A 10,671-nucleotide genomic window follows, 5' to 3' on the forward strand; every position below is an offset into this window, starting at 1 on the left:
AAGCATTATGTTGAATACTGGCTGGTGTTCCTAAGCATGGGAAGGCTGTGATATGCCATAGGGAGAAAATACACATTTGAGGAGCTTTGCTCAGGTCTGATTTCGAGTGCTGTTGACAAGAGTTCAACGTTAATATTTATATATTAATAAATAAGGTGTTTTTAAACAGAAATGTGCATAAAACAGAATTATGTATTGATCACTTGATAATAGCACTGTGCTCATGGGACCTACCCCTCAAAAATCCTTAAGGGCAATGATTCAGTATTTGCTAATATAGTCTTCACTGTGACTTTAGAGAACATGACTACTGGGGAGCACTGTGAGGCCAGGCCCCAGGCCTCTCACCTGCCTAGTTCCCAGGCAGACAGAGCTCTGAGTGTAGGGAGTATCTCTCTGCCTTTAGAGCTTTTTATATCAGCACAGGGCAGTCTCTTAAAAAAAATATGTATTGAATACTGAATGCTTGAATGATTATGGACGATTCTGGGTTGTTTGATTGATTGTGCCCCCACTGTGCCTGGTCCAACCTGGAGATCTCCATTCTTGGCAAGTTGCCAGCTCCACAGCTACAAGGCAGTCGGTCTTCCCTGTACCCACAGAGACTTAACAGGAGCCCTCTTCCAGCCCTGTTCCCCAGACTGAATCCAGATTCCCACATCCTACCAGCTTCCCTTCGTGGAAGGTAGTAGGAAAGCAAGAGAAGGAAAAACGGTCACAAAGTGTATGCTGTGTATTATCTGGCACAGAGGGAAATCTGGTCCATTATTTATGGTTATTTGACTCATGTGCAACATTTTCAATGCAAATGTTTCAAGGAACTTAGTTAATACCAAGGTTTTCTACATTTCAGATGGATAATAAATCTGAATGTTCTTTTTCCTAAACTAAGCAAGTCAGGGAAGCATCAACTATATCCAGAAAGCATTTCTGTCCTTGGAAACCAGCTGACTCTGGTTCAGGCCATGCCAAGTGAGTGGAGTTCTATGTCTGAGCCTGCAGGAGAGTCTTGGTTGCACTCCAGGCCAACAGCATTACTGGCCGCAGCTAACTGAATTTTTCTTTTCAGGGAACAGAAGATAGGCTGTGAGTTCTTGGAAATCCTCCCAATGTCCCTCTGACTCAGTTAATCTTTTTTTTCTAAAGATTTTCTTTATTTATTTGAGAGACAGAGAGAGAGTGAGCAGGGAGAGCAGCAGAGGGAGAGGGAGAAGCAGACTCCCCGCTGAGCAGGGAGCCAGATGTGGGGCTAGATCCCAGGATGCTGGGATCGTGACCAGAGCTGAAGAGAGACGCTTAACTGACTGGCACTCAGGCTCTCCTCATTAACCTTCTGATGAAGTAGATGCTTGAGTGTGATATTTCAGATTTTTTTTGCCTTTGTGATCCTTGAAAACGTTACGGATTTCCTTGTCTATGTTTAGACAAAGGGAAAAATCTTACCTATTTCTAAGTGAGATAGGTCAAAAGACCTAGTCTGGCCAAAAGAATAATTTGTTTCTGGACAATGTATGTGACAGGAGAGTGAGGAAATGTTGCTAAGCAACATTGCACATCCCTCCACAGAGCCCCATCATCACCTAGCAACAGGCTACCTGGTGTGACCTTCATGCTCCTTCTAAGTAGAACCACTAAAGGCATGGTGCCTGAGAGGTCTGCTTCCCTCCTTTCAGATCAGAGGCTCACTCTTGGAACAACTGGATTTACTGAGTGCTCATGAGTCAGTACGCTTGCTAGGGACTGGGGATATATAGATCAAAAGAGGAGGTTTCTGCCTTCAGTGAGTTGTTCAGACTGGTTTCAGTGGGAGGTACAAAAATAAGATGATTATACTACAGTGTGGTGGTTGCTATTTTAGGAAATAGAAACACTGCATTATCTAAACAGTTGACACCAGAGTTCTTCACTAGGAGGGAACTGGTTTTATTGGAAAAGTAACCTGATAAACTTGGGTCAGGATTTGGCACATGAGGGCATGAAGGTTGTCAGAGGAGTTAGGGGTCAGTTTCTGAAAAGGGGGTACAAGAAAGGCGGGAAGTTACCCCAGCTTAGAGAAATCCTAGCTGGAGGACTAGTTTAAAAAGTGATGTTGATTTTAAGTGCTTTGCTTTTATTTTTATTTTTATTTATTTTTTAAAAGATTATTTATTCATCAGAGACACAGAGAAAGAGAGGCAGAGACATAGGCAGAGGGAGAAGCAGGCTCCCCACAGGGGGCTCAATGTGAGACTCAATCCCAGAACCCCAGGATCACGACCTGGGCCTAAGGCAGATGCTCAACCACTGAACCACCCAGGTGTCCCAAGTGCTTTGCTTTTAAAGGCACTTCCCGTGACCCATAAACCTTCAATAAACATTCTGCTGCTCATAACAGAATTCAGTTCACTGTTACTGTGAAGGGAATGATCAAAGAGAAAAGGCCTCAACCCATATTGAATTGACATCAGAGCAGAGGTACCAAAATAGCTGCAACATATAGAGAAAAGAACAGTTTGGCCAAGGCTGGAAATTAGCACAGTTGTAACTTTGAGAACACAAATTCAGAGAATTTTGGGCAGGACACACACTTCCAGTCTGACAAGCTGGGCAAGGGGACCTGAGTCAGTCCTATACAGATCTTAAGGGATGGGGGGAGACTGGCCCAGATGGAGCTGTCCTTTATCACAGATAGGGGAGAAGCTTCTGATTGGCTTGGAGAGTCAGGAAAAAGGGAGTCCAGAGGAGGGGGCTCTCAAGAGAGCTGAAGGAGGAGAAGATGAGAGGTGCTGAGGAGAAGCAGCAGGAGCAAAGGGCCACCTGCAAGTTGGGGTATCAAACCTCAGAAAATGGAGAACTTGTCACAAAGCAGTGGTAGTAAGGAGTGGAACAGAGATGGAAACCTGAGGTAATATCCCAGCTTCTGAAATGACTACTATTATTTTTACTCAAATTTAAATCTCACAGCATGTATAATCCTGTCTACCTTCAAGAGTGTCATGGTTTCTAAAGATAGGTAGGTAGATGATGGACAGGTAAATAGATATATAGATTCAGACGCCAAAGAAAAACCCACTACTGTCTCTCTCCACATGTATCCGCAGATCCCCATCCCACGCCCAAATCCCAAAACTGTGATCAGCCTCTGACTGTGGATGTGCCCATTGCTCAGGGAAGAATTCCACTACTGTGTGAATGAACACACTGTGCTATCTTGCCTTCCAAACTCAGAGTTTGCAAAGTACTTGTGTTATAATATCTTGCTTGCCTCCGTATACTGGGGTCAAAAAAAAAATGCTTCCTTTTCTTTGCATGGTTAGGCTTACAACCCCTCCTTCAGCTGGAATTTCCTGAGCCTGTCATATCCTGTCAGCTCTATGGCTTCTGCTCTGACAAAGGTAATCCCGATGCTTAGGGCAAAACTAGTGTTTTCTACCTGACAATGCTGAATAGATAGAAAATTTACTTGATAATATTGCGTGGCCAAGACTCTGGGTGTGTTCAATGTGTCTGCACATGTCTGCTGCTTCCCTTTAAGAGCATCAGTTAAATTGCATTCAGCAAAGTTATTTAGTCAGTGGAAAGGAAGGGCGGGTGGGAACACGTCCAGTATGATGGTGGAGGATGGTGCTGGCAAAGGCTGCCCTATAAAGGGATTATGAAGACGCTGAGGAAGAGTCTGGCCCCATTTTTACCTGTGATTTCCAGGGTCATGTGAGTGGAAGTAGAGAAGCACAGAGTGCAAGGTCAGGAGGACAAGGGCCAGGCAGAGTGACATCATATTAGTTGGCACTGGTCCCTCCAGTTTGTTGTAAAAGACTTCTCTTGAGTTCCTCACACACAGAGCAAGATTGTGGTGGATGTTACACTGGAGGCACTTCCTTGTATATAAATGTTTGTAGGAAGAATAAATGCATGGACAACTTGGATAAATAGATTCAGTCTTCCTCAATGGCCATTGTAATCTCACTGATCCACACATGTGCCTGTGTTCCCATAGGAACCAAACAGTTCACTTCACGATGAAACATTAACAGCTGATCTGTAGAGGCCTCACAGATCATAAGGTTTGAAAACTGAGCATGCTATAAGACGAGAAATCCACCTGGGGTTGTCTCAATGCACACTTTCAAGCAGATCCCACCCTAGAGAAAGAAAGACAGTTACAGCAAGCAAGGGGGCAGGGATTAACAGAGCCACTTAGATTGCTGTGGCTTCTTGCTCCACTTAGAATCTGGCTTCTGGGGATCCCTGGGTGGCGCAGCGGTTTGGCGCCTGCCTTTGGCCCAGGGCGCGATCCTGGAGACCCGGGATCGAATCCCGCGTCGGGCTCCCGGTGCATGGAGCCTGCCTGTGTCTCTGCCTCTCTCTCTCTGTGTGTGTGTGTGTGTGTGTGACTATCATAAAAAAAAAAAAAAAAGAATTTATTTATTCTCATCAACTCGACAAGCCTTGGTGGGGGATGGCATTATAAAAAAAAAAAAAAAAAAAAAGAATCTGGCTTCTGCCAATTAGTACAGGAACTTGGGATCTCAGTGCACCAAGGAAGAACATAGAGTGGAAATTTAGTTCACATTCCCTGGACTTATAGAGCAGAGTGCTGTGGGAGGTATATGGATGATCTTATCGAGGGGCCCGCCTGACCACTTTCAACTTTGCCAAGTTTTCCTTTTGCATTCGGAAGGTTACAGATGCTCTTCAGTACCAGAGGAAATAAGCACTTGAGGGCCTTTATAAATGTAGTTGAAAATGAAGTCCAGGCAACCAAGAGATAAATCAAAAGTAAAAATTAAGGGAGAGAGAAGGCATGATAAAAAGACTGTTAAAGAGAGATGACCCCATATAAACAGGGTTAAGATTATGCTGTGGTAGAAATGGTGGTTTCAGAATAAAATGTAAATCTCAACAGTATAAGGCTGGCAAACTCTGGAGGATAGGAGAGAGAAGGGAAGAGGAAATCTACAAATATTAATTTCATAATATTCATAACAAGGAGTTCACAGATACTACATTTAAAAGAAATGCTTTCTTAAAAATGCTTTTAATAAACCCTTTCCTTAATTTTAGTGGGTTTATTTTAGAAACTAGTATTCTTTTTAAAGTGAGAAAACATTTATCTGAAATTCAGTAATTCCTTCAATTTTACTTCATTTTTTTTTCTGCTAAATTCAAGTACACTTACATTCGATGCTTATTGTTTAGAATAGGATGTATGCATTAACTGTAAAAACTAACACAATGAAGAGCTGCCAACAAGGTAGTAGTAAGAGTGAAAGTTATTTCTTCACACAGGGCATGAGGAGGTATTTGCAACATAATCCCAACAAATTCATGAGAAAAAGACAGACCACCCAATTTTTAAAAAATGGGCAAAAGACTGAAACAGGCACTTTACAAAACAGATATGCCAAATGGACAATAAAATACATGGGAAGGTGTACAACCTTATTAGTATTCAGAGAAATGCAAATTAAAACCAACTGAGCAATGTAGTAACATTACTCCAGGAGAGCTACAATGAAGAAAGAAAGGAAATAAAAAAACCTTTGCAATGTCAATTGTAGACAAGGTTAGAGATCACTGGAATTCTCAGACATTGTTCATAAGGGTAAACTGATACAAGTACCTTGCAAAACTTTTGGCTTTTTCTGATTAAGTTGGGCATATGCATGCTTCGTGAGACCAATATTCTATTCCTGGGGAATACCTAACAAATGTACACATATGCTTGCTAAAATAATGACAAGAATATCTTACTAGTATTTATAATAATCCCAAACTGAAATAAACCAACTGTCCATCAACCATTGATGCATACACAATTTTGGAATGGAATGGAATACTACTATACAGGAATGAAGATAAATTATAAATATATGCAATGATGTTCATGATGCTCACAAATATAATTTTGAGCCAAAGAAGCCAGACACAAAATAATACTTAATGTATGATTCCTTTTATTAAAAAAGTTAAAAAGAAAGGGCAAAACTAATCTATAGTGTTAGAAGTCAGGATAGGAGTACTCTGGGGAAGGAGAGAACAGTGTGATTTGAAGGACTGTTAGCAGGGAGACAGGAGTGGAACTTTTAGGATGCTGATGACGTTCTATATTTTAACCTAAGTGGAGGTAACACAAACATACCATTTTGTGATAATTCATTGCATTTATTATTTTAATTTGTTCCCTTTTCTGTATGTATGCTATACTTCAAAACAATGCTTTCAAATAAAATTAAAATTAAAAATAAGATTGTAGTATCTCATTTTGGTATACTTATTTTTATCTATGTTTAGGTATTCATTAAGAGATTTCTGTAAGAATGTTGACTCAATAGTCTTGATAGTTCTTTCTGGGTTTTGGGATTTGGGGTGATTTAAAATGTTTTGTACTATTGCTTGGAATTCTATAATGCATTCATCATTTCTGATAAATATAATGACATTTTGTTACAAGCAGACCTCTTACCCAGTGGAAGGATGGGCAAAAACCAAGATGTATTAGAAGAGGAAAAAATGTAATGAGGACTGCCCAGCAACAGAACAGAATGGTCTGGTCTGCAAAAAAGCCACTTTCTCACTTTGTGTCCACACAGAAGATGAAGGGTCTTCATCACCTATATGCCTCCCAGATCTCAGAGTTAATACATTTGAGGTGATGACTGTGGCTGCCCAGTGATATATGGGAGGCATCTCAGTGTCACAGGAGCATTTTCCACAAAGCCAATTGAAAGAGGAGCTATTTTTGGAAATGACTCCTAGATATCCCTGGTCTCTTTGCTGATGTGGATTCTTGTTAGCTTTAACGCAAAAGCTGTTCCTTAATTTGGACGTTCTGTCAGCCTTTTTATCTTTTGCCTCAGGTGTTCCTGGCCTAAATTTGTGGCTGATTTCTCTTCTGTCTGTGTAGTACTTCTATAAGTTCTGCAGACATTCTGAGCCACAATTTCACTTTTCTCTCCTTAAATAGGTGTGAGTTTCAGCATTGCCATTAGCTACACATTAGGTCAGTAGAGTATTTTAAATGATCTCCTTTTCAGTATTTAACAAACAATGAGGCACTTGCTATATACAAGAGCACCACTCAACACTGTTATACTCTAGAATGAAGCTCCATAGGAAAGATTTCTTAAATCTGTTTTGCTGATTTATCCCCAACACCCAGGAACTAAGGCACAGTAGGCGCTAAAATAACTGTTTGCTGAATGAATGAATCACCGTCCTTGCCTTCAAGGATCTCCAGCTAGTGGAGGAGGTTGAAATACACTTAAATAAATAAGCAAGGTGAGGGATTATGTGCAAAGTGCTGTTGAGAACCAAAAAGAGGGAAACAGTAGGTCTTTGAGGATTAGGAAGACTTTTGAGCTGGATTCTAATGAATGAATAAAACTTTGATAGAATGAGAAATGAATGGAAGCCATTTCAGGTAAAGGGAGGAGGCCACATAAAGGGAGAACAATAGGGAAAGGCAAATGCTCCCGGTATAGAAAGGACAGTGGGAGGAGGTGAGACAGAGGAGAGATTGTGAAGGATTTTGAACCATGTTCTAAGAAATTTAGGTGGATTCATAAGTGGCAGATGGGAACAATTGAAAGCACTTATCAAAGGAGTAATTGGTTAATATTTATTTTTTGGAAATGGAATGCTGTGGCACTGTAGATGCGTTGCTTGAAGAGAATGAGACAGGAAGCAGGGAACCATCAGGAGCTTTTCCATTGGTATGAGAGAGAGGACACAACTGAACTAGGCAGTGGAATGTGAAAAAGCACAGTTTTGAAAACTACTTTAGTTCAAGTCCTCTGAAAAGTAGATGCCAACATTGTATTAAACTTATCTGCAAGAGATTTACTGGGGGAGACACGTGTGAAAACTAAAGGTGGGATGAACCTTTAGACCATAGAACAGATCCTATCTCAGTGAAGAAGAGAAAAGGAGGAGGGCTGGGGAGGAGAGTCTTAGATTCAGTAGAGATCTAAGAAAGTTTGTGCAGTACTGATGGAAAGTCCTTGAGCCAAAGCTGCCCTCTACAGAGCCCCACAACTTGCAGGAATGGGCCGTGCATGCTCAGTCACAGGTAGAGTGGCCCATAGGCAGTGTGGGCTCAGTACAAACACAGACATGGCCCCAGAAGGGGTCTTCAGCAGCTGGGATCTTTAGTCAATCATGTTCCCTGAAGCAGAAAATAGGAGCAGTGCATTTCCATGGCTACCACCAAGCCTTACTTGAAGAAGGAGAAGCTTACTCAGAAATTTGTAGGTAGGTTTCTAAGTGGGTGATAATACAGAGGAAGGAACATAGTAGAAGGAGCAAGTTTCATTAGGGATGTTAGTGAGTTTGAACTTTGAATAGGTTTAGTTTGAGGTTCCTATGGGGCATCCAAGGGATAAATCCTGAAGATACTTGGAAATTAAGGATGAATGTGGCAATAACTTACAGCTGTTCAATAAACCCTATGTCCCTACTTCCTGGGCTCATGACCTGACTACATTTCCTAGCTTTCCCTGCAGTTAAGTGTAGCAATGTGAATTCTAGACAGTGGAATATAAACAAAAGTATGTGTCACTTTCATTCCTAGCCCTGATAAGCTTCTTCCCACTCCCTCATGCCCCTTCCCCTTCCAATATTGGCATCCCCTTCCAGGACAGCCATGAAGCTACATGTTGAAGGTGGCAGAGCTTCCATCAACGTGGGTCACTGAATGACTCCATGGAATGGAGCCCTTCTGCCCCCTTAGCATGGGCATGGGTGTTTCCTTGAGCAAGAAATACATTTCTATCATGTTTCAGCCATTACCTATTTATCATATATTTACTACAGCAGATAAACCAGCCCTAACCAACCTAATGAATCCTTACTAGTATACTGAGGTCCAAGAAGAGGCCAAAGTTAAAGATGTAGTTACAGGGAGAGAATAAAAATGAAAGAAGAGAGCTGAAGACAGACACCAGGCTAATATCTTCTCTAAATCCAAAGGCCAAGGTAGATGACAAGGAGCCAGGGAAGGAGAACAAGATGTCAACCCAGACTGTGAGCAGAACCAGTGTTATTACCACTGTTTTTCAAAAGAGTAAAATGAGGTTCTGAGAGATTTGTCTAAGATCATTTGGTGGCAGAACCAGAACCAGCACTCTGCTCCTCAGGCTCTCAACAGCCTGTGTTAGCGTGCCTGGGACAACACTGGGCAGCCTGGCCAGCTGACTGCTCATCCTCTGGCTCCTCCTGGCTATGGTGACTGCTCGATCCCTCCCTGTAGGCTCTGCTCTTCTGGACTTTAATTTCCCTATGCTAATCCTGACTTGAGACAAGAGCTAAGCTCCTGCTGCTTATTCTGTGCCCCCATCTTGTGCTCCAGTTTAGCCATCTGGACATCCACTTGTGCCTGAGACTCAGCCCCACCTTGTGCCTCAATTCTCACAGCCCCTGGGCTGTGGTTTGGCCCTTGGCCTCAAGAGCCTCGTCCACCTAATCCACCAAGAATATCAGTCGCCACTCATACTACCTTTTTGTTCTCTTCCTAGGCTTCAAGAACTGGGCCACTGCAGACAGACCCTATATCCAGGTTTCCTGGGCCCTCTCCTCCACCTCATCTGTAGCCTAACCCTCAGCCCTGGGCTTTCACACTTTGTCTGCCAGACAAAATCTTTGTACTCAGTCCCTGCTGCAGTGGCTATGTCCCACGCATTACTGCCACTGTCTACCCAGCAGCAAGTCCCAGACCACACTCACAGCCATCTAAGGATAAATTAGAACATTCCTCATCAGAAGACAGGGCTCTAATAGTCACCAGCATTCACTATTGAAATGGAGCCCAGGCCACTGGGGTGCTAGTTTTCTTCCTAGGATATCACTGATGTCATCTGTCAGTCTCTCAATAGTTTTTAAAAGATTCTTTTGGTCAGCCGGGTGGCTCAGTGGTTTAGTGCTGCCTTCAGCCCAGGGTGTGATCCTGGAGACCTGGGAATGAGTCCCACATCTCTGCCTCTCTCTGTTTGTGTGTCTCTCATGAATAGATAAATAAAATCTTTTTTTAAAAAAATAAATTAAAAAATAAAAAGATTCTTTCATTACAACTCAACATTGTTCTAAAAGGATCTCATCACTAGATATCATGGTAGTCTATTTAAACGAGGAGAGAATGTTGTGATTCTGATTTATATTTGTTAAAAATGAAATTATTTTATTCAGGGAGAAAAAGTGAGAATTAGCTTATATACCATCAATTTCAATCTGTGCTATTTTCAGAGTTGTGAAGTTGAGGTAAATGTTCCACATTAAGTAACTAATGACAAACTCAGCTAATTTATGCCTTTGGAGATTTCAGTTAACTTATGTTCCCTTTTAAGAACATACTCTTCCTCTCCCTCAATAATGACACCATTCTTAATTACTAATAGCTAAACATACTGACCAAGAATTTATAACCAATTTAAATATTTATTTCAAGTTGAACTTCACTCTGCACACTTCTTGGATTTTCTTTCTATGGCAATATAGAGAAAGAACATGGTTGGGAGTGTCTGCTTAACTGGCAGCTGTTTGGCATGTTAAAATGCAGGGATGTCTGTGTGTGCCCACAGAGGATGATCGTTAACCATTTAGCAGTTAGGTAATGTCTAGGTTTGTACTATTCATGAAAGCAGAGTATCCAGAGATTGTTTCTAAGTTACCTGAAATGACCTCATCTTTCAAATCATA

The sequence above is a fragment of the Vulpes lagopus genome, chromosome 5, assembly GCF_018345385.1.
Source record: "Vulpes lagopus strain Blue_001 chromosome 5, ASM1834538v1, whole genome shotgun sequence".
Lineage (NCBI taxonomy): Eukaryota > Metazoa > Chordata > Mammalia > Carnivora > Canidae > Vulpes > Vulpes lagopus.